At 40.6% G+C, this 23,656-nt stretch overlaps 1 protein-coding gene across 9 annotated transcripts in view; it reads left to right on the plus strand.

The window, feature by feature from the left end:
• Window positions 1-1,166: 1,166 nt before the first annotated feature.
• FOXP2 (forkhead box P2) overlaps window positions 1,167-23,656 on the plus strand; it is a 562,025-nt gene continuing 539,535 nt past the window's right edge. For all 9 annotated transcript variants that reach the window (XM_055139128.1, XM_055139142.1, XM_055139146.1 and 6 more), the window contains exon 1: window positions 1,167-1,633. The gene's annotated coding sequence lies outside the window, so the exon portion shown is untranslated. The remainder of the gene's footprint in view (window positions 1,634-23,656) is intronic.

Genomic DNA, 23,656 nt, shown 5'->3' on the forward strand with positions numbered 1-23,656 from the left:
GGGGCGGCCGGGCTCCGGGTACGGGCGCTGCGGTCCGCGCATCTCCCACGCCCGCGCCCCGGCTTTGAAGTGCGCACCCGGTGAGGTCTGGACAGTTTCTTTTTCCCGCTCGCCTCCCCTCCCCTTTTCTCTCTCTTTAAAAAAAAAAAAATTGCTGGTTACTGTGGCTGCTCCGGGCTAGGGCTTGGCCAGAAAGCCGCAGACCCCGCAACTACCCGACTCTCTTCTTTCCGTGCTCCGCCCTGGCCAGCCCTAGTGCACCGCGCCAAACTCGCGATCCCGGCTGCACGAACACGAGGAAGCTCCCTCCCACCCGCACACTCTCCAAGCCCCCAACTTCTGGATCCTAGGGGTACAGAAATTAAGCCAACGATGCAGAGTGTGAAAGCCGCCGGGCCTCTCTCTGCGCCCCAGCTCTTACAGGCGCACCCCACACAAGCCAGGCCCATGCGCGTCCTCACGCGCGCTCGGGTCCCTCTTGCAGCCTCCTAGGTTACTTTAACTCCCTGCCACCGAGGGCTCTGGAGCCCAGCGAGGCTTTCTGCACTTCCCATGGAATCCCCCGTTTCCTCTGCCAGCAGCTCCGTCTGCTGAGAGGACGCACTTTGGGGACTGCCAAGAAGCAGCAGACACAACTCGGCTTTGCCAATCCAGCATACGGTTTTGTTCTCGCCTCCCTCCCCGCCCCTCCCCCGACCCGCCGTCTGGGCCGCGCGGGAGGAGGCGGAGCAGGAGGTGGGGAGAAGGGTGGGGGTGGGGGCCCGAGCTGGCGCCGAACAAACAAGTTCCCGGCGAGTTGTTTACAGAGCAGGTGGACCTGACGTCAGCCGGGAGGCTCCGCGGCCAAGCCGCACACCCCTCGGCGCCGTGGCGCCCCCTCCTTTAAAGAAGTTGCTGGGGGGAGGGGTGGGGGTGTCAGAGGGTCTGGGTTATCTGGGGTGCGGGGCCAGCGAAGCGAAGCCGCTTTGGGGGATCAACAACAATCACGAACAACAACTAAGCGGCCGCAAAGTAAAAGCCAACAAACAAGTGGTCCGGCGGGACCTTAAACGCCGCCCAGGCGCCCCTTCCCGCACCCCGCCCCTCGGAAGGGAGGCGGCCCCGCGCGCGCAGCGTGTGTGTGTGTGTGTGTGTGTGTGTGTGTGTACAGTTTGCATTGGCAACAACACGCGCGCGCGGCCGAGTGTGCGCGCGCCCGCCAGCGCACACACACACACGCACACACATACACACGCGCGCGCGCACACACATACACATACACATACACACACACACACACACACACACACACAGATCCGGGTGGGGGGAGCGGCAGCGCGAGACAGCGCGAGCCTCCGAGAAAGCGCGAGACACGCCGGCGCGTGCAGCAACGCCGCGGCCGCTGCGCTCCGGCTCAAAATCCCGCGCGCCACCGGCCGCCGGCCCACGGAGCGCCGGCCGGGTTATTTATGCGGCGTCCGCGTCTGCCGGCTGCAGCTTCTCGGGGCCCCCTCCCCTGCTCCCCGCGCGCGCGCCCCCCCGCCCCCGGCGCCGGCTGCCGAGACTCGCGCGTGGGCGTGTGGTTTCGGGGGCTCCTGCCTCGGCGCGGCGGGTGCCACCTCCCGGGACGCTGCCCACGGCGTCTCCGGTCGCGGTAAGTTTCTTTGGCTCTTCCCCCCCCCCCCCGGGCGCGCCCACCCCGGCCCCCGCCGCCTCCACGCCGGGCCGCGCCGCGCCGCGCCTCGACTCCGCTCCGCGCTCGTCCCGCCGCCGCAAAGTTTCTCCCGGCGCCGCAGCGCGCGCGCGGCGCGGCTCGCACGCGTGTGACATGTGTCAAATTTCGGCTCGGCCTCGAGGTCGCGTCCCGGTCCCCACCTCACCACTTGTTGTTCTGGTTCCCCGGGCTTTGGCGGAGAAGGGGTGCGGGAGGGGAGAGTGGAGCGAGGGGAGAGACGGTGAGGGGGGGTGTGGGGGGGACCGGCCGGCGATCTGGGGGAGGCTTTGGGCAGTTTGGAGGGGCGGGGTGGGGGGATACGCATTCGGCCTGGTTCGGAGAGACTGTGGCTGTGGCAGATGTGTGTCGAAACACCAGATGTGTGTTTGTTGATGCTCCTATTTTTTATTGTTTGTTGTCTCTTCCTCCCTTCCCCCTTCCCTGGGGAGGAGGAAGCACTGCAGAAACATCTGGCGGGTAGGAGCACAAGCTGTATTGATCCGGCCGCTGACCTTTAGTTACTCCACTGGGCAAGTGCACGCTTATCGGTTCCAACTTAGACGCCGCCGCTCACACGCCAGGACTTCTCTGGAGCGCGAGGCAAAGAAGGCCCCCCTTGTTTCTCCAGAGCTGAAACTCCAGGCCCCTACTGAGCCTTTGGGGAAAAAAAAATCTTGCCTTTCCCCCGCGGCTCCCGATCAAGCTCCTGTTCCCCACCCCCGGCCACCGTTCTCACAACCCCCCTCCTCGTGTGCTAACAGCCTGTACCCGCTGCATCCCGGGTTCTGCCCCGGTCCCACTTGGATTTCGCTTTGGGATGGGACCTGGCACTTTCTGGGTAGCTTGGTGGGTGCAGTAGCGCTGCGCGGGAGGAGCGGGGAGGGCTTCTCTAGGTAGGCCGTTTACCTGTACGTACTCCCCAGATAGGGAGCGGGGTGGCGGGCGCCCCGGGGCTGACTTGAACCCTGGCAGAGTCCTGTGACCCACGTGCGGCGGCGGCGGCCGGACCCGCTGGGCGGTTTGTGCGCACAGCCGCCCGCGCGTCTCCCGCGCCCTCTCACGCCTTCCCAGGCCCCCGATACCCCCAATTCGTCCTGAGCTTCGCGGAGGCGCCTCGCGGGCCGAGGGAGTGGGGAGGGTGCTGCGGGGAGGAAAAGTTGCTCTCCTCTCCGTACACACTCAGATCTCCCGGGAGAGAAGTGGATCGGGCACCTGGCACTAGAGGCGACACCGCCTGGGAGGGTCGGGAGGGGGAGGACACATTTGAATTGGGGGGTCCCGGGTGGAGCGGCCGCCGCGGCGCGCGCGTTTTGCACGGAGTCAAATGCGGAATCCGACTCGGCTCCCGAGCCTCCCCAGAATTCGGGATTTCCCCCTCCCCCCCCAACTCCCCCAAGGAACTAGACCCATCTGTCTGTTTGTTTATTCAGCTTTGTCACCCAACAGATTTCACCCGTTTTATGGACAGCTGCTGTCTGCGAGGCTCCTGTTCTCCTCCCACCGCTCTCAACCCTCTCTCCGGGTGTTGAGAGCTGAGAGTTTCTTGGGAGGACCTTGAGATCTTTCCTCGAGGGCTGCTGCCTGCCAGTGGGCAGGCGTGGGCGCCCGGAGCTGCGCCAAGTAGGCTGGGTGCGAGCTCAGACAGCTGCAGGGGAGAGGTGGGGTGGGGGTGGGCTGTGGGGGGACCTGTGGGAGTGTGCAGGGTGTGCCTGGCAGCGAGGCTTCAGAACTCCTGAAGTCCCCGGAGAGCCACCTCCCTCGGCTTCCAGCGCCCACTTGGACGCGCAATTCAGTAGTAATAGGTAAGCCTGGGGAAGAAAGGGACACCCCCGTGTCAAGTAGCTCAAGTGGACCTTTTCCAGTTGGAAGTATTTGGAGAGATTAACTTTTAGAAAACTAAAGTTTACCCGCAGGGCACATCCTTGCATGCTCTTTTAAATTCTAATAGTTCTGTTCCGCGGTAAAGACAAGACTAAAGGAGGGTGTTTAATGGCAACTCCTCTTTCTTTCTTTCTTTCTTTCTTTCTTTCTTTCTTTCTTTCTTTCTTTCTTTCTTTCTTTCTTTCTTTCTTTCTTTCTTTCTTTCTTTCTTTCTTTCTTTCTTTCTTTCTTTCTTTCTTTCTTTCTTTCTTTTTAGAAAAGTAAAAACTCCAGATGAACTTTCCAATGTTTTCGTCTTCGTTTTTTATTGTGCTCTGTGGAGTACCTTGGGAAATATTTCGTGTTGTTAAGGGGTTTGTTTATCTTTACTGTCACTATGAATTATGGACAAGTATATTCTCAGTGTATTGGAATTTTAAAATGTAGTTAGTATTTGCTTAATGCTGATGAACAGAATTCACAAGTTTGTTTTATTTGTATCAGGGTTAATAAAGTGGGTATAAAGTTACATACACTGATCATTAGTGCATTAAAATTTCATTTCATCTTTGGAATTTTTGTTTTCCCCCACCTCTTCTCTCTTCCTCCCTCTCTTCTTTCCTCCTTTCTTTCCTAACTTTTCCAGTACTTCAGCTCAGTATTCGCTTAAGAAGCACTCTTATTAAGAGGTTGACTAGAAGTGACCTTAGGACAATGGTGGTGGTGTGTGTATGTGGGGAGGGCGGGACCGGGAAAGTGTGTTCCATACTTTGTGTTCCATACTTTGGTGGTGGTTGAGGCACAAGAAATTTGTACACGCAGATCATAAATGTTAAGGTTACTGTGATCATGTTCCTTTAAACACAGTTGCAGAGAAGAAACTTACAATTTCGTCACTATAGAATCTTGAGTGAAAGAAATATTTGATTGTTATGTTAGATAAAGAGACTTTGGGACCAGAGAGCTAACAGCTAACGCCTGGCAAGGCATTCATTCACCTTGCAGTGCTGACCCAGATTCAGTCCTCGGCTCCTCATAGGGTCACCTCCAGGAATGACCTTCTGAGCACAGAGTCAGGAGTAAGCCCTCAGCAGCTCAGGATATAATCCCCTAAACAAAACAAACAAAAAAATACAACAACAAAGGAAAAGAAAAACAAAAATGCTCAAACAGAACTAGAAACCTGGTGGTAGATCCCTGTAAAAGACCACTCAATTGAACAGGTCATCCTAAAGTTCAAGAGAACAAGAAATGTTTTGAGAAAAACTTTTAACATCCAATTAAATATGAGTTTAATATTTTTTGGAATACATGGGCTGTTGTCATAGTTCTGCTACACTACAGATGGTTCTGGGATAATCAAAGGAAAACACCTAAATAACAACTGTGAACAATTTAGAGCTGATTTTTTATTTGTTTTCCTTTTTCTTTTGTTTTGGTTTTGGGGTAATATCTGGCAGTGATCAGAGGTTACTCCTGGCTCTGCAATCAGAAATCACTCCAGGTGGGCTAGTGGACCATATGGAATGCCAGGGATCCATCCCTGGATGACTTCTGTGAGACAAGTGTCCTCCTTGCTCTGCTATGACTCTGGCTCCTAAAACCGATTTTTAAAGCTCTTCAACTTACAATATGAATACCTGAGTGACTGAAATACTGAAATTCAATATCGCTTCATAGACTTCATATTCTGCAGTGGGAACAGATGTTATAATATGAATAAGTTCATTAAATGATGAAATAAACTGTCCTTGGAATTTTTTTTTTATTTTGGTACTGATAACAGTGCAAATATTTTGCTTTGAAAAATAACCCTTGCAGTCTTTCTAGAAGCTTGAAATAAGGGAAAAGAGTTGCCTATGGCACTTCATAAAATAGGGGCAAACAGGGGCATATCAAGTTTGAGAATTTAACATTACGCACTTAGAATGAGAAGTTATATTCTCTTTGCACAAGCAAAGCAAGTACAAAAATTCTAAATGCTCATTGCAGAGCTGTTTGAATTATGCTTGATGAGGAATATGTTCCAGGTGACAGAACAGAAACGAAATTGAGGATACTGGTAGTGGAAAGTGTACGCTGGTGAATGGAAGGGTGTTACAACGTGTGATTTGAAAAGAATCATGAACAACTTTGTAACTATCTCATGGTGATTGAAGAGAGGGAGGGAGGGAGTGGAGGAGGGAAGAAGGAAAGAAGATAGGTTTTTCCTATTTCTTTTCCTTTTGTGCCACATCTGGCTGTGGATTTTACTTCTGGTTCTGTACTCAGGGATCACTCCTGGTAGGCTCAAAGGACAATATAGCATGCTGGGGATTGAAATCTGGTCAGCCAACTGCAAGGCAAGTGCCTTACCCTCTGTCCTTTCTCTCTGACCACTTTATAGTAAATATGTTTTAAAATGTGAAAATAACTTCATGGATTGGCTCATAGGGCATATAGCATTATAATGAACAGAACTGACACATTGATCAGATAACTTTTTTTTTTCCCGCCCCCCCCCCCATCAGATAACTTTTTGTTTGTTTGTTTTTGGGTCACACCCAGCAATGCACAGGAGTTACTCCTGGCTCATGCACTCAGGAATTACTCCTGGCGTGCTTGGGGGACCATATGGGATGTTGGGAATTGAACCCAGGTCAGCCACGTGCAAGGCAAATGCCCTACCCTCTGTGCTATTGCTCCAGCCCCTGGCCAGATAACTTGTATTTCTCAAGTGTGAGGCATATGGAATTTAATTGTGTGAGAGGGACATTTGTGATTATCTCAAAGAATTTATTACTGGCTCTGCCTTAGTACCTTGTCTGTTTATGTATTTGTAATCTCATGTTAGGTTCAGTTGGGTTGTAATACTGGTAATTAGAAAACTGAATGATGAAAGTGATCTTGTACTTTCTGCCCCTCGGATTTGATTTCTAAGTTGAGAATGATACTATGAAACTCCTTTAAAATGGTTATAGAGCACATTTGAATTCTTAAATAATGTAAATTCCATAATCATTAATGAACACTAATTTTGATATGCTCAAGCTCCCCCGCCCCCCTTTAACTTTGTGATAGAAGGTAGTACTCTTGGTGATAAATGAATGTATCTGAAATGTTCAAACCAGTTCCCAGATTCATCGTGCCCTTTGGCAAAGAATAACTATATATTCCTTTTTTTTTAGTGCTACACCTCCCTGTGCTCAAGGATCACTCCTGGCAGGCCTTGGGACCATATGAGGTGTCAGGGACTGAACCTTGGTGGGCCTGGTGCAAGGCAAGCGCCCTAGCTGCAGTCCTATCTCTCCTGCCCAAGAAAACCTATTTGTTGTGTTAGGCCCTTTGACATCTGAAGATTTGCATTGCTTTTGATGGTATTCTTTTTTATGTAACTCTTATTCATGGAGTTTATGGACTAATCAAAGCCAACATAGAAAGATAGGTAAACTGAATTCAGGTGCTTAAAAATTTTTTTAAGCCTAGCATGTGTGATCCACAGTCCATCTAATGCCCGGTACAAATTTTATATGCTATAGTTTAGTTCTGATGTAATCCCATCAACAGCCAAGATCCAGAGACTATGTAAAACAAAGCTCCCGGAAGCATGCGACCTCTTATAGTTTAGCCCATTGATGTGCCTAAAGCAGCACACATGTGTTTGGTTTTAACATTCTTGCTATATTCTCTGATATACACACTCTTCGTCTCTCTCAGAGAGCCTGGCAAGCTATGAAGAGTATCCATCCCACACAGAAGAGCCTGGCAACAACTCGTGGTGTATTTGATATGACAAATACAGTAACAATAACAGGTCTCATTCCCTTAACCCTGAAAGAGCCTCCAATCTTTGGGAAAGATGAGTAAGGAGAGGCTGCTAAAAATCTCAGGGCTGGGACGAATGGAGATGATATTGATGCCTGCTCGAGCAAATCGATGAACGATGGGATGACAGTGATAGTTTATTTCTATTCCTTCTTTATAAGTGTTTCTTAGATTCATCTTCTAATCTGTTCCTATAATTGGAATGCAGTTATAACATTTATATGGTCTTTATCTATTAAAATAATTTAATTTCTTTGGGTTTCATTTTTTTTTAATTTTCCAGGAGGCTGTAGGTTGTCTTCATTGCTCTCTTTTGGAGTTATTCCAAACTTTGAGTGAGCCCCATGTCCATTTAAAAAATACTCTAAGCTTAGTTAGAATAGTCAAAAACTTACAATTAGTACTACTATATTTTGCCAGCAGTGGTTATCATGCAATTATTAAATACTCATACAATATTTTTTCTTATAAATATTCTTGCCAATTAAAGTAAATGAGTACTTGGTTTCACAGATTTGTTTACTTCTACGTTGTCATTATTTCCAGTGCATTTTTACAGAAATTCTTTTGCGCTTCCCAGTGTATTTATCCATCACCAGATGTTTGTGTGCTTGACAAAACAAACAGAAAAAGAGTTATGGTGAAATGTAAAGAAATATAATAACTAAAAGTTACTGTTAAAATGTGAAAATGCTGGAGGAAGGTCTTTAGAAGAGAAACAGTTTGATTTGTGTTCCCAATCTATTAATATTAAAATTCAAAATGTCACTTGTATCACTTGTCATCCCTTTGCTCATCAATTTGCTCGAGCGTGCATCAGTAACGTCTCCATTCATCCCTGTCACTTGCTAGTGTAGCCCAATGGCCTCTGCTCGCTCCAGGAACACGAAGAGTTTCAAACTGCTCATTCAGGGTCTTGACAAAGAAGTCTGACTATCTTGTAGGTATGTGGCCACGTGTTCTTTTGACATTGAATGGAATCCAGTAGGTAACAGCTCTAGTCCAGAGGTTGTCTCTAAATTGCATTAGATGTCCAGCCCATCTGATTTTTGATGCCTTGGCAAATGAGGCAGCATCCCTGATTCTTGATCGTCTACGGAGGTCGGAACTCTGGATTCCTTCTCTCACTTGAGTGAAGCGTGATACTTCAAGCATAGCTTTTTCAATTTTGGGACACCCGAATAGCGTTCTCATTCTGTTTTCATAGGGCCACCAACTCTGAGGCGTATGTTAGTGCAGGAAGAACAGTGGAGTTGAAAAGATGTGCCGGAAGCTGGAGGTTCTTCATCCTCTTAACCACTTCTTAGAATGCTCTTGAAGGTTTTCCAGGATGCTCTCCTCCTCCTGTGCAGCTCAGGTGCCAGGTTATTCGTCATGTTGCGTTCTCAACCTAGGTACACATATGCAAAAAACAGTAACAGTAACTCAAAAATCAAAATAACCATGTTATATAGCAACATGCTTTCAGTATTGCTAATTCATCAAAAAAAGAACCCTCTCTAGATTATTTGTTTTTATATCTACAAGGTGTTGTCTGTATTGGCCTAATTATTTTTAGGAACATAATATGAATTTAGTAATTGAAGTAACTAGCAATTTCTCTTGATCTCTTTAGAATTTTGCCTCCCACCCCCACTGGCAGAGTATATCTCCACACTACAATGAGGTATAGTGTTCAGACTCCATTTGGTTTGGGCCTGGCACAGGCTTAGCCCATGGCTTACTCTTGGCTCTGTGTATCGGGATCCCTCTGGGCAGGGTTCAGTCAATTATTGTGGTGTGTGGGCAAGAGGATAAGCCCCTTACCTGCTCAACTTTCTCTTGCACCTCTCATTTTTAAAGCAACACTGTATTTTAATAATTGATACCTCTGAAACTTTTGAATGATAATGTCTTTTCCTTGTATAATTGTTAACTTTGTTTACTTTCTCTGAATTATATTTTTTCATTTGTCCTAATTGCTTTTGATTTACTAGTTTAGTTTTAAAATTATCTTTGTACTTTTTTTCTTTAAACTTTGCTGAAAATATAGATTTTTGCTCTCACATATCTGTTGGAGGGTGTCAAGGTTTTTACTCTTGAATTCCTTGATATTAAGTATATATCTTTGGACCTATACTGATTGAATTCAGCCTTCTAGTCAGTTGTACATTTATTTCTTGCCAGGGATGTCTATGCCCTACCTTCCCAGCATTTTGATAAATATGTCATATATAAGGGATGTCTTCATTCCTTTCTGCCATGGAAAATTATCTTCATTAGCAAGAATAAAAAGAAAAATTCAAATGTGGAAAATGCACTCTGCTAGGAAGCAAATGAGTCCCTAGTGAATTAAAAGTTCTGGGCCATTTTAATTTACTAGTATTTTATATTTTTTACACTTTCTGCCTTAGAAGACTTAAAATAAACTTTGTGAAAGATAAATGCTGGTTTAAAACTTATTGAGGTTTTTAGTACTTTTTCTAACAAGTATAACAGTCTTTTCTTGTAAGATCTTTTCTAACAAGTGTAAAAATTATACAATGAGACTGTCAAAAGTTGTTCTTAAACATTGATAAGAAACTAACTTTAAATTTTTTGTCAAAGGATTCTACTAGAAAGAATATTTTCCTGATATTCGTTTATTCTCACCTTTTATAAGAGCATCTTGTTGATGTATTTTGTTATTTTGGTAAGCAATTGCAACTATAACCATTATCTTGCAACTTTCCTATCATCCTTAAGAGAAAACAAACTTACCTGTAGTATATTTTAGAGGATAAGGAAAAAAAAAAACTACTGTTAGACTTACTATAGAAAAAGTTTAAAAAAAAAATTCTCACTGACAGTGAAGAGAAACTTATAGTATACTAATCCAAATATCTTAACATCTTAGCATATGTAGACTGTCATAAAATCATCTAATTAAAAAAATCCCCAACATTCTTAAGAAGTCTTCACTATTACTTCATCCAAATTTATGTTCCAGGATTTGGATGATCTATATCTGTATCCCTGAAACTAACTCTTTACTTCCTTTTTGTCATCAGTTTGCTCTCTTTCTCAGTCTGCTTCGAGTTTAGCTAAATGGAAAAAAAAAATCTTGTTTTGTATCTTAGAACCACTGCCACCAACTGCTACCAGTCTGACCATCAACCTTCATCTATCTCCTACTTTAACTGCAGCAGTGGCTGCTTATTTAATCTCCGTTTTTGCTACTGGCAACATAATTTATTTTTCTTTGGAAATAGGGGAGAGTAAGCCCAATTCCAAGTTCTTAGGATTTAGGGCAGACAATCTCTGCTATATTTGGGTATACTTCTAGTTCAATTTTCTCTATCCTTTTTTTTTTTTTAATAAGAAGCATATCGCACTTTTAAAAGATGTGGGTTGAACACCAAAAACTCAAAAATTAAGTGTTTTAGTATGGCTATAGCATAGTTACAGTAACATATTTAGTCATTACATAAACCTAGATGTTTCTAATGGTTGCTTTATGAATAAGTACAGCATGGGCATGGCAAGTATAGTTGACTTTTGAAAAGTTGAAAATCTATGTATAACTTTGACTCCCCTAACACTTAACTACAATATGCCTTTAGTACCTAAGTGGGGGTTGGTTTCAGGACACTTAGGGATTTAAATATCTAAGAATGTTCAAGTGCCCTGCAATTGGCCTTCCTTATCTTATCTTGGCGGGTTCTATGTCATATGGTTCATTTACCTGAAAAGGTTGGTTGAATCTCTGAATGCAGAACCCACGGATTAAAAGGTAACTGTATCCACACATGAATGGATCGATCCTGTTCAATCCTGCATAGTTCAAGTGTCAGTTGTATTTCTGGAACTGCTCGTTGGAAAATATGAAAGTAGAAGTGTCAAAGCAAAAATTTCTTGCAAAGATATCTTTAGAAAACTTGCCCAGTAATTTGATTTCTAATTTCTTGAGAATAGGAAAAAATATCTCCAAATATCTATACACACAGAGAATCTTTTCTATTGATAATAATGGGGGTATATCCTCTTTCCATATTTTTTAAAATTTTCCTTTTCCTCCGTACAGGCAGAATTATGAGATCTTTTAAAATAATCCCGAGGGCTTGAGAGATAGTACAGGGACTTAGGTGCTTACCTCATATGAAACTTGATCTTTGGCACCATATATGGCACCTCTAGGAGTGATCCCCAAGCACTGCTTAACGTGGCCTCATAGCAAAAACAAAAGAATAATTCTGATAACTTAGCTGTGACCCTTTGAGTGTGTGTGCGTGTGTGTATATATATATATAAATATATACGTATATATATGTTATATATATATATTTTTTTCTTTTTGGGTCACACCTGGTGATGCACAGGCGTTATTCCTGGCTCTTCACTCAGAAATTACTCCTGGTGGTGCTCAGGGGGCCGTATGGGATGCTGGGAATTCGAACTCGGCTGCATGCAAGGCAAACGCCCTTCCCGCTGTGCTATCGCTCCATCCCCTTAGTTGTGACCCCTTTGGGAAGTCAAAAGCAGTATAAACAGTATCTGACTTGGTGCCATGTTGCCCGTTGTTTGCTTTTTCTCTTTTCATGGGGAGCTGCCACGCAGTGTTCAGGGACTCCTGATACCAGAGATACTCAGCTACTAAGTCAGACAGTTCAGTGCTCCTGCCCAGTCATGCTGTACTGCTCTGGTCCAGCAGTGCTGGGGCCACCAGGGAAACTTGCCGGTGCGCAGTGGCTCCAAGGTCCCTCCCAGTGGTGATTTTGGGGCCATGTGTTGCTTAGGATCAATCTTTAATCTCTGTATGCAAGTCATGTGTCCTTCTGTCTCCCACCCCAATCCTTCTCCCTGTAAAACACTAGGCCCATTTTCTCTGCTTCCGTTCTCCTGCTCCTTAGGTACCTAATGTCTTTCCTAGTTGTCCTTTAACTATTCCAACTCCCAGTGTATTCTCCTTTGTTTGTTCAGAATAGGGAAGTTTGTGTTAACGGATTTCTCTGATGATTGTGATGACAGGATATTGCATATAGAATGTTAATGGAGAAGAAGCTTTTCGGAAATTATTATCCTAAATAGTGAAAGTCATCTTGGATTATCATGTGTAAAGTCTCAGGTTGAGTGCCTGAAAATGTGAATACTCATGCTAGTTCTATTACTTGTATCACTTGTCATCCCATTGATCTTCGGTTTGCTTGAGCGGTTGCCAGTAACGTCTCCCTTTGTCCTTGTCACCTGCTAGTGTAGCCCAGTGGTATATGCTTGATTCAGGAACAGGAAGAGCTTCAAATCATTCATTCAGGGTTTTGATGAAGAAGTCTGGCCATCTTGTTGGTGGGTGGCCACGCAGTCTTTTGACATCCCCCTGGAATCCAGTCGGTAACAGCTCTAGTCCAGCGGTCTTCTCTGAATCACATTACGTGTCTGGCCCATCTGATTTTCGATGCCTTGGCAAATTAGACAGCGTCCCTGATTGTTCATCTTCCATGGAGGTCAGAACTCTGGATTCTTTCACTTGAGTGAAACGTGATACTCCAAGTATAGCTTTTTCGATTCCTCTTTGGGATACCAGAATAGCGTTCTCATCCTGTTGTGTAGGGCCCAGGTCTCTGAGGCTTATGTTAGTGCAGGAAGAACGGTAGAGTAGAAAAGATGTGCCTGGAGCTGGAGGTTCCTTGTCCAAGTCTTAACCACTTCTTCAACGCTCTTGAAGGCATTTCACGCTGCTCTCTTCCTCCTGTGCAGTTCTGGTTCTAAGTTGTTCCTCATGTTGAGTTCTGGACCCAGGTACACGTAGCTGCTGCATTTGGAGATGTTCCTTCTGTTGAGAGTAAATGGAACGTCAGGGACTAGTTCATTCTGTCTATACTGTTGATATTAAGTGGGCCAGTTCTACCCAAATGAAAAGGGCTGGATTAGCTTTTAGGTTATTTTCAACAAAAACATTTTGTTTTGTTTATTTATTTCATTGTATTTTCTATATGGGTATATAGGAGCAAATTTTAAATGATGAATGGATTCTCAAATCCCTACCACCTACCACATAAGTTTCCAAATAAGAGTACATGTGTGCCAGAACAACTACTGAGGGTAGGATATATTACATGTCACCAACTTGGATTTGATCATAGGCACCATGTATAGTCCCCAGAGTACCATGGAGAGTGCTCCCTGAGCACAGAGCGAGCAATAAGCCCTAAGCACAGCAGAGTTTGCCCTATCCCGCAAAAGGAGTAAATAAAACAAGAATAGAGATAATTCTTCAAGTTAAACTAAAACCAACAGAAAGTTACCAAGAACTTTGGTTTATGATGCTAAGGGAGTCAGTTAAAATTAAAGAGTGGATTTTTGTTTTTCTCTGCTGTCTTATTCTGCTAATTATTTTCCCATCACTCTCCTCCATTGGAATAGAGACTCCTTTCAACTAACCAGAAACTTGAAACAAGGGCGAGAGAAGATAGAGTATAACCGGAGCCAGACATGTTGGGATAGTGAATGGTAAGGGGTTGGCCTATTTCCTCCTATATTACATTGTTATTAACATTCTATATTTACTAATTCCATCACAGTTTTGCCTCAGCCCTGTGTTCATTCACGTAATTAGTTGTTGGAGACCCTAGCTTGAAATGTGGAGTTGGGTAACCTGTTAAACTTTGTATATTTTTAAAGTTAGAGTCCCCTTTCACAGTACTTCATAAACATTGCTGTACATTTTTAGACGCCTTATTAAGTGATGGGATCCCTTATAATGTAGTGTATTTGTTACATTCAGAAGAAATGCAGTTTCCAGCTACAGAGGTTCAGCAGATTTTTGCTATAATTAGTTTTTAAAAGTGTGGCTCAGGGTGCTTTTATATGGCTCTCCACTTAGGAAAATTACTCTAGACATCTTCCTTGGGAAACAGCCAAAATTTTTGGTCACATTTATTTCATTCCTTATTGATTTATTGTCCTATTCATCAGTCATGCTGCCATGTATATTGTTCATATACCATATCATGTACTCCCACATGCAAAGAATGGCCTTTCCCACCTCCTTCTGTTTTCCTTGTCATCATCTGCCCGTAATCCAGTAAAGTGCAGCAACAGGAATTTCTTCTCAGAAGGTAGGATGGTAAAAATAGTAGCAGTCTTAACAGTGAGGAAAGCTTAACAAACACTCTCCGTACATTACCCAGTGTTCGATGAGAACTGTTTCTATAACAAAATAAAATTTACTAGCCTATTATGTTTAGAGCAAAATAATTTTATGTCTATAATGTTAAACCAGAAAAATGTGCTTTACACTTCTAATTCTTTGTTCTTTTGTAGTCTTACTAATGTCAAACTATATCTAGCCCTTTATGTGTATTGCTCAAACAATTCCACAAATAGAGCAAAGGCAATGTAATTCGTTGATTTCTAATTGGTATTTGATCTTACTTATCTATTTTGTTTTATACCCTACAGTGTCCTAAAAATATTCCCACTGGGCTAAGACAATGCCAAATTAGAAAATATGATTAGGGGCTGGAGCAATAGCACAGCGGGTAGGGCGTTTGCCTTGCACGCAGCTGACCCAGGTTCGATTCCCAGCATCCCATATGGTCCCCTGAGCACTGCCAGGGGTAATTCCTGAGTGCAGAGCCAGGACTAATCCCTGTGCATCGCTGGGTGTGACCCAAAAAGAAAAAAAAAAGAAAATATGATTAAATATGTGACTATTCATTATTAGATGAAAGGATTATTGCTCTTATTAGTTTAATTTTGTTTTAGGGTCACAACTGCCTGGGCTCAGGACTTACTTCTGTCAGTGCTTAGGGGCCCATATGTGATACCAGGAGTAGAACCTTTCTGGGCCAGAGAAAAGAAAGTGCCTTAACCTCCATAACTTCCTGGACTATTTTTCTGGCTCGCTGTTTTTGTTTATTTTTTTTAATGGGAAATAACTTGATTTTCTGGCCATACAAAATCAAATTTGAAGTCCAGTTCTGCAATTGGGAAACATGTTTTAACAAGACAGGGATACATAATAATAAAAATATTTAATGTTTTTATTACTGAAATTGCACATTTCATGATAGGAATTTAAATAATTTTAATGTTATTTTTACATGTCAATTCACAAATCATATCTGATTATTTTAAAAGTTATTGGTTATACATTTAATGTTCTGCTTTTGTTTTTGTTCTTGGGCTTACTCCTGGCTGTGCTAAAGGCTTACTTCTGGCTCTGTGCTGTGGGATCACTCCTGGTGCTTGCGGTATGATAGGCCATGCTGGGGATTGAACTGGCTTGCCTGTGTGGGAGGCAAACACATTGATTGTCCTCTGTACTATCTCTTCAGCTCTAACATTTTATTTTAAAATAGTATACTTGCTGCTCTGTGGAGGGATAATCTCCAAAAATTCCTCTCAAAGTATTTGCTTACATTGTGATTTATTAGTGATATGAACCATGTTTTTCCCTCATCAGAAAGCTGTTCTAAATTCTTTAATTTTTATTTTCATAAAGATCATTTAGGCACAGTAAGATCTATCCTCTTTTAGTGTCAAGTTTTAGATATTCTGCCAGACATATAGTTGTGTAATTACTACTTCAGTTAAGATGCATGACGTTTCTGTTCCCCTCCAGAATCTATTCTTCATACATTTTTTAGCAAACTCCCCCCTTTCCGCTTTTCAGTGCCTGGTAAATTGCTGATCTTTTACCCGACCCTATAGGTTTGTCTTTTCGAGTCAGACTTTGAGATAGAATTGCACACTCCATAGCATCCAGAATGAAGCAGCTTTCACTTAGCATGATGCATTTGACATACATCTATGTTGTTGTCTGTATAGTTTTGCTTTTCCAAGACTACAGTTATTGCTCGTTCCTGTCATAATTTATTAGATTTCACCTGTTAATTTTTCAGTGAAGTATGTTTTATATAACCCGAACTTTTGTTTATAGTTACCTGTTTTATAGACAAGACTTGACTGATGGATCATTTCCAAGGATTAGTCTTGGCTATTCACCATAGCTGTATTCCCATTCCTGCTTTTAAACTCTTTCTGTCTTTCCTGCCTTCTTTTCTTGTTTCCTTCCTTATTCCCATGGGTGATTGTTGTTCATTTCCAGTCTTTGATATCTGCATTTTGGAAATATGTAGGGCCATTCAAGCAGCTAGTTCTTAGAGAAGATAGCAGATCATTATAAAATATCATTCACTTATTCATAACTCCATCGCTGATTGCTTTAAATTACAAAATAAAGCACATCCAAGAATCAGAACTGAATGGAACCTTTAACCTTGAAATCATTTTCTAATCTCCCTGCCAAGCCAGATGAGGTATAAAGCGAGGGTTTATTATCCAGGAGCCTCTTATCAGATTGTCTTGGGTTGCAGTTTAGGGAAAGAGGCAATATCAAGAGAGGTAAACCAAAAAGTCATGTGGCATGCAAAAAACTAATAGAAGGCATACATAACTCTGAAATGGAACAGTTGAGAGGCAAGACTGGGATTAAAATAGGTAAAAGACCTAGATAAATTTCCTGGGTGTTAATTTTTCCCATGGCTGACCAGAAGTACACATTTTAACATCAACTGTGTGTGAAGGATGCAATACCCATTATTATAGTCCTGGCTACTGACTTTCCAGAACTTCCATATATGAAGAATTATCATTTTAAATCAACCATTACCCTTTTATTCTATTGAAATCAATAATTAGCCCCCCTTTCTACCTCTACCCTTTGAATGCACACAGATGATTTCACAAAAGGAAGGCACTTGATAGATAGCGGGAAAATTTTTTCTCCCAACATGTGTTTTCTTAGTCTAAAGAGGTAAAATTTCTCTATATACTTTATAGATTTATTTCACCCTTCATATTTCTAATCAGTTTGCATATGCTTCTGTTAGCTAAAACTAATGTGTAAAATATATAGAGATAAATGTTATTGGTTGCAACCCAACACAAAATACATAGAAAAGTTATTTCCATATTTGTCTAACTTAATAGCAAATTCATTTTAGTTGTTTTATTGTTCCTAGAATTAGAACTCATTTTATGTAAACTACAATTAATATACAAAGTAAATCATTTACCTTTTAAAACAGTAGTTGTATATTCTATTAATTGTTACAGAATTGTAGTTAATTTCATATCAATCCCAAATAATATGTGATTTAAATAGTTTCTTTAAAGTCATTATTTCACTTAATCAAATTAATTTCTGCTTTACTTTTTATTTACTTTAAATTTTGTGGTGCCACAGATGTAATAGTTATACCTGCTAGGCCTAAATACATTGTCAATAGATTAGTTATATTGCATGTCAAATTTTTTTGTTGTTGTTGTTTAAAATTTTTATTTTTTTGCCTTGTTTTTGTATTTTGCAGAATTATTTTGGTGGCTAAGAATGTTTGTTTTCTTCATTAAAATGTTAGTTAATATACTTTTATAGAAACTTAAAGTATATATTTTTTATTTTATTATAAATTTGATTTTGCTTTTTAGGTTAATATTACTTGCTATTGAGAGAAGCTTTTAAACTGAGATTTAATTTTTTTCTTTGTGATAATTTTTTTAATTTTTTTTTATTGAATCACCATGTGGAAAATTACAAAGCTTTCAAGCTTAAATCTCAGTTACACAATGCTCAAACACCTATCCCTTCACCAGTGCACATATTCCACCACCAAGAACCACGGTAAACCTCCCCCCACTCCTCTTCTCTCTCTTCTCCCCCCCCACCCCACCTGTGTAGCTGATAAATTTCACTTTACTTTCTCTTTACTTTGATTACATTTAATATTTCAATAAAAAATTCACTATTATTGTTTGGAGTTTCCGCCCACCGCCCAAAGTCTGACCTGCTGGAAAGGAAGCATTTGATAATTTGTTTTCCATTGCTGAGAATGAAGAGATATGAGGTCGTGTGGCTACAATAGCGGCCATGAGGTTTTGGATTTCTGTATTTTAGTATTTCAGTAACTAAGTCCAGAGAAATTTCTGCCAGAAGATGCATCATTGCTAGATTGTACCTCTCTGCTACATTATATTCCACATATGAGTGCAATCTTTCTATGTCTGTCTCTTTCTTTCTGACTCATTTCACTCAACATGATACTTTCCATGTTGATCCACTTATATGCAAATTTCATGACTTCATGTTTTCTAACAGCTGCATAGTATTCCATTGTGTAGATGTACCAAAGTTTCTTTAACCAGTCATCCCAGAGAGGCAAAAAGGTATAGTAGAAATGACATTTGCATTTCTATGTTTATTGCAGCACTGTTTACAATAATCACAATTTGGAAAAAAAAGGAGTGCGTGTCAAATTTTAAAAAGAATTTTGATTCTACTCTCAAATGTGGATCTTGAGAGTAGATGATCTATCTTAGATCATCTGTAATTGTTATTAATACATTGTGTTTTGTTTATTTGTTTTGGGGCCATACCCTGTGGCTCTCGGGGATTATTCTTAAATCTCTCCCAGAGATTGCTCCTGGTGGTGCACAGGGGACCATGTGTGGTGTCAGGGACTGAACGGGGTTAATGAGTACTTTATTACAGCTCTGTTCAGTGAAAATACTGAGTAGTATGGAGCTTAGAACAAAGCATTTTCTAAATCTAATGAGGCTATATTCTTTGACTTATTATTATTACTTCCAAATAAAATTATAATCCTCTATTTATTTGTGTATATTTTAAGTTAATAATTATTAGAGTAATTGTTAACATCAATTGACATTCTAAGCCACTTAAGTCTGTTTATTTTAATACTCCCTTTATAAGGAGTTACTGTTATTTTTCCTTTTTATGAATGCCAGTTCTGAATCGCAGATTGTTCTGGACCATGAAGGTTCTCACATTTTACCTTATCTGCACACTAAGAAATTTCCCTGTTACTACCACGTTGATGTTTGGGCAAAAGAGAAAGCTCTGGGTCAGAGAGCAAAAGCTTTGTTACTCTTTATGGTAGAGTTATTGATGTGGGCTTTAGGTTTGTTTTGTATCCTGCTTCTCAAATTACAGGCCACTGCAGAGTGGCTCAGGTGGATGGAGCCATCTCAGTGAGTTGTATCACCAATGAGAATCCTAAATTTAAGAACCCCAGTTTTGGGGGCCACACTCAGGGATCATGGGCCCATATGGTGTGTCAGAGATGGAACCTGGGTTATTTCTGTGCAAGGTAAGTGCCCTAATTTCTGTGCTACTGCTCCAGCCCAAAGATTCTTAATCTTAAAATAGGCTACGAACACTTTCATTTGAAGGGTTGTCACTATCTTTTGTTTATCAATGCAGTTTGATATATTAACGTTTATGAAAAGACAGTACAGAACATAAGGTGTTAGTGCCACTTTTACAAATCCTACAGAAACTTGAGGGACTCATAAAGTTTTCCTCTTATCCGAGGTGTTTAAGATTTCTGTCAGCAAGTGGACTTATCTCAGGTTGCTATGAGACTTTCTCCATATTTTTCTTGGTTAAGGTAATAACTAAGTCATATCTCTAATTCACTCATCTAGTAACAGTGCCATAAAAGAAAAGGAGGTTTAGCATGCTATTGAAAACAAATGTATATGGTTGTTTTTGTTACTATTATTTTTTAGAAACAGCCTCCTCATGTACCATCTGTTCAGTAATCTGTTCTAAGATTTTGTTGGAGAATGGTATAAAGATCACAGATCTTGGGACAGAAAAGACAGGATAGGTGTTAAGATGCAGGGGTTGAGGTGCTTGTCTTCTATGCAGTCATCCCCGGTTCAATTCCTGACACTACCAGGGTCTCATAAAAAGATGATAGATGAACCATCTTCATTTTTAAAATTCCTCTTACCTTGAAAATAGAAGAGCATTTTCTTCTACTGTTTATTATGTCTGCTTTCCTGTTGTTTGTATTTCTTCCGATTTTATTATTGCTGACTCTAATAGTAATTACAAATCACTGTTTTTAGTATCAGGAAATCATAATGCATTATTTTATTTTTTATTTTTTTGCTTTTTCGGTCACACCTGGCAATGCACAGGGGTTACTCCTGGTTCTGCACTCAGGAATTACTCCTGGTGGTGCTCAGGGGACCATATGGGATGCCGGGATTCGAGCCCGGATCGGCCGAGTGCAAGGCAAACACCCTACCTGCTGTGCTATAGCTCCAGCCCCATAATGCATTCTTCATGTAAAGCTAAATTTATTTAAAGTAACTCATTGTTCATGAGTCCTCATTTTCTTATTAAGTCATATTGGATTTTTTGTTTTAGTTTGACCTGTCTTTTTTTTTCTTTTTTGGTGCAGGAAGTGAAAACTATCTGTTGGATTCATCTCATTTATCAGATAACAAATTATAATTGTTACCAAACATATTTGTGTCTTATTTAATATGTTCTTCATATTTCATAGACTCATGAAATGTTCTTAAGATTTGGGGTGGTTGTTCTGGCCCATTTTAAATATTATTAAAGATTCGAGTCATGTTTTATACTGTTCTTTGCCCATGTGATATTTCTGAAGTCGAATAATTCCTGTGTATTATTAAAATAAAATTGTTGTAGGTACTGGAGAGTTAGTACAGTGGGTAGGACACTTTCCTTGGATACAGCTGACAGAGCTTTGATTCCCAGCACCACATATGGTCTCCTGGGCACCATCAGGAGTTAGCCCTGAAAACGAAGCCAAAAATAAGCCCCGAACACCATGGGTGTTACCAGACTGCTGGAACCCCCTCCCCAAAATACTATCTCTATGGTATTTATGTTGTTGACATTTATGGTCTTGTTGTACACAGTTGCATCACTTCCTATGAAACATTTTCTAGCAATTTCTTTGTTAATATTTTCAAAGACTAGAGAGTCATAATTTCATTTTCAGAAACTCTTTAATTTTAGTGATATTTATCACAAACTTTTTTGATTTTAGTTTCATGCCAAACTGTAATTATAGTGGGGATTGGTATAATTTTTGTTTTAATCTGTAAGGGGCCAGATGGTAAATATTGCAGGTTTTGTGGTCCACAAGACTCTGTTACAATGATTTCACTAAGCCATCATACAAAAACAGCTATAGTCAATACCTCAGTGAATCAGTGTGAGTATGTATAAGGATTATTTTTTAACTTCACATATTAAATTAATGTGATTTTCATATTTTACAAAACACTCTTATTTTGATTTTTATTCAATTATTAAAATCTGAAAGGCATTTTATATTTTGGATAATTCAGATCAGGCCATTAAGTTAGTTTTATCCAAGGAATATATTTAAACAAAATATATGCATATTTATTGATATAAATATAGAAGTATCTTTCTTAGCAGTTCCTAAAATTCATGCCACATTTTGTTCATTGACTTGGAATTATAGGCTGAAAATTGACATGAGCTTCTAGAAATTCTCTCTCTTTCATGATAGATTTTCCCTTCATACTATTACTAAGTTCAAAATAGTAGCTCTCCTTTTGTCTCCTTAAGACTTCAGAGAAAATAAATCATTGGCACATCAGTCATTTATGAGATGTTCATTTTTACATGTAATATAAATCTAGGTAATTAAGTCATATGAGCAGTTGATGGATAAGAGATTTGTGTAGTGAACCAAGAACAACGTTCTTATCATTTCATCAGAGCCATGGCAAAACAAAATAGTTAAGAGAAACAGAAGAAATAAAAAGCATCACAGTTAACATAGTGAAGACTTGAGTATATCAGGATATGGATAAGTCAGAGACCTAAGTCATGCTTATGTAAGTTAAGTATCTGAGGGGAAGGGAAAAATCTGTAAATGAGATTCACCACAGCACTTAATATAGCAGAATGTTTTTTAAAGTTTGTTTCTGTGCCTTTCACTGGGGAGAGAGAATCTCCACTGTGTCTACTTATCTGGATCTTTAATTAAGAATTTTAGCTTTTGTATCCTTTTATTTATTTCTTTATATGTTTTTAAGGGCCTGGAGCAATAGCACAGTGGGTAGTGCATTTGCCTTGCGCGCGGCCAACCTGCATTCGATTCCTCTGCCCTTTCTCGGAGAGCCAGACAAGCTATCAAGGGTATCCCGCCCACACAGCAGAGTCTGGCAAGCTATAGTGGCATAATCCATATGCCAAAAACAGTAACAACAAGTCTCATATGGAGATGTTACTAGTGCCCGCTTGAGCAAATCGATGAGCAGCGGGATGACAGTGATACAGTGATATGCTTTTAAGACCATGGAGAATCTGTACAGGAGAATGTTGTGCTTTTATTTTGTGTTCTTATTTTATATGTAAGATTTGTAGATTAGACAAAATTAACTGGAGGAAGAAGTGTGAAAAGACAATGAGGGATTGTAAGGTTTTTTTGATGCTCTTTTTTGTTATCCGCAAATTAATAGTGATCTGCTAAAGTTAACTATTTGACTTTTTTTTTTAGTTCTTGAAATACATATCTCTTTGATAGTAGCCTGAATCACTGGTATTTCATCTTATAAATTGAACAAAATTTTTATTTTTTCATGGAATTTTAATCTCTTTTGCTTATACCATTCAACATTTTCAATACACAATTTGTGATTTCTTTATTCCCAGGTAAACATAATTACTCATACCATTCTCCTCAGAATTCATCTTCAATTATTTTCCCCAATGTAAAGATATTTATTTAAATTTTTGCCATAATAAAACTTCTCAGGAAATGCAGTTTATTATATAATTTTGAATGTGTTGTGAAATAGCATATAAAATTAGATAATTTTTATTTTCCTGAATCTTAAAAAATTAATTAATATATGTGATTGACATTATGTTGAATGTGAAAGTTCTCTTTTTGATGTTGATACATTCATGTTAATTTCCAGTATTATGGTTCAAATCACTTTTGGAGAGAAGATATTTTAAAAATTAAAAAAAAAAGAAAAGAAAAATCAGGCTAATCTGTTTTAGAGTTAAGACAACAGTAAATGAAATATTTATGAGTCAGGGCTTGACGGTATGAGAAAATACAGAGAAAATACAGAGAAGCTTGTGGTTTCATTACATTAGTTGCTGTATTTGTGTGACCCCAAAAAGAAAAAGTGCAAAAGATCTAATGCAGTCAGGTGTGGGGGATGCTGAGATATGCATAGTTAATGAGCTATTATGGTTTTCAGAGTGAAGTTCTCTTTTAATTTTTATTTTTTAAAATGGCAGTAGAGAAGGAGGAAATGCAACTAGAGGTAAAAAAAATTGGTACATAGGTGATACAAATTTAAGAAAGATCAAAATGAAAAACTGTTAATGTATGCATTTATAGGTGTACTTTCCTACATTTATAATGAACTATAGTTATTAGTTTTCTCTCCCTCTTTTTTTCTGGTGCTAGGTACTTAACACAGTGCTTCATGTATATCTTC

This window comes from Sorex araneus, chromosome 1, assembly GCF_027595985.1.
Source record: "Sorex araneus isolate mSorAra2 chromosome 1, mSorAra2.pri, whole genome shotgun sequence".
NCBI classification, from domain to species: Eukaryota; Metazoa; Chordata; class Mammalia; order Eulipotyphla; family Soricidae; genus Sorex; species Sorex araneus.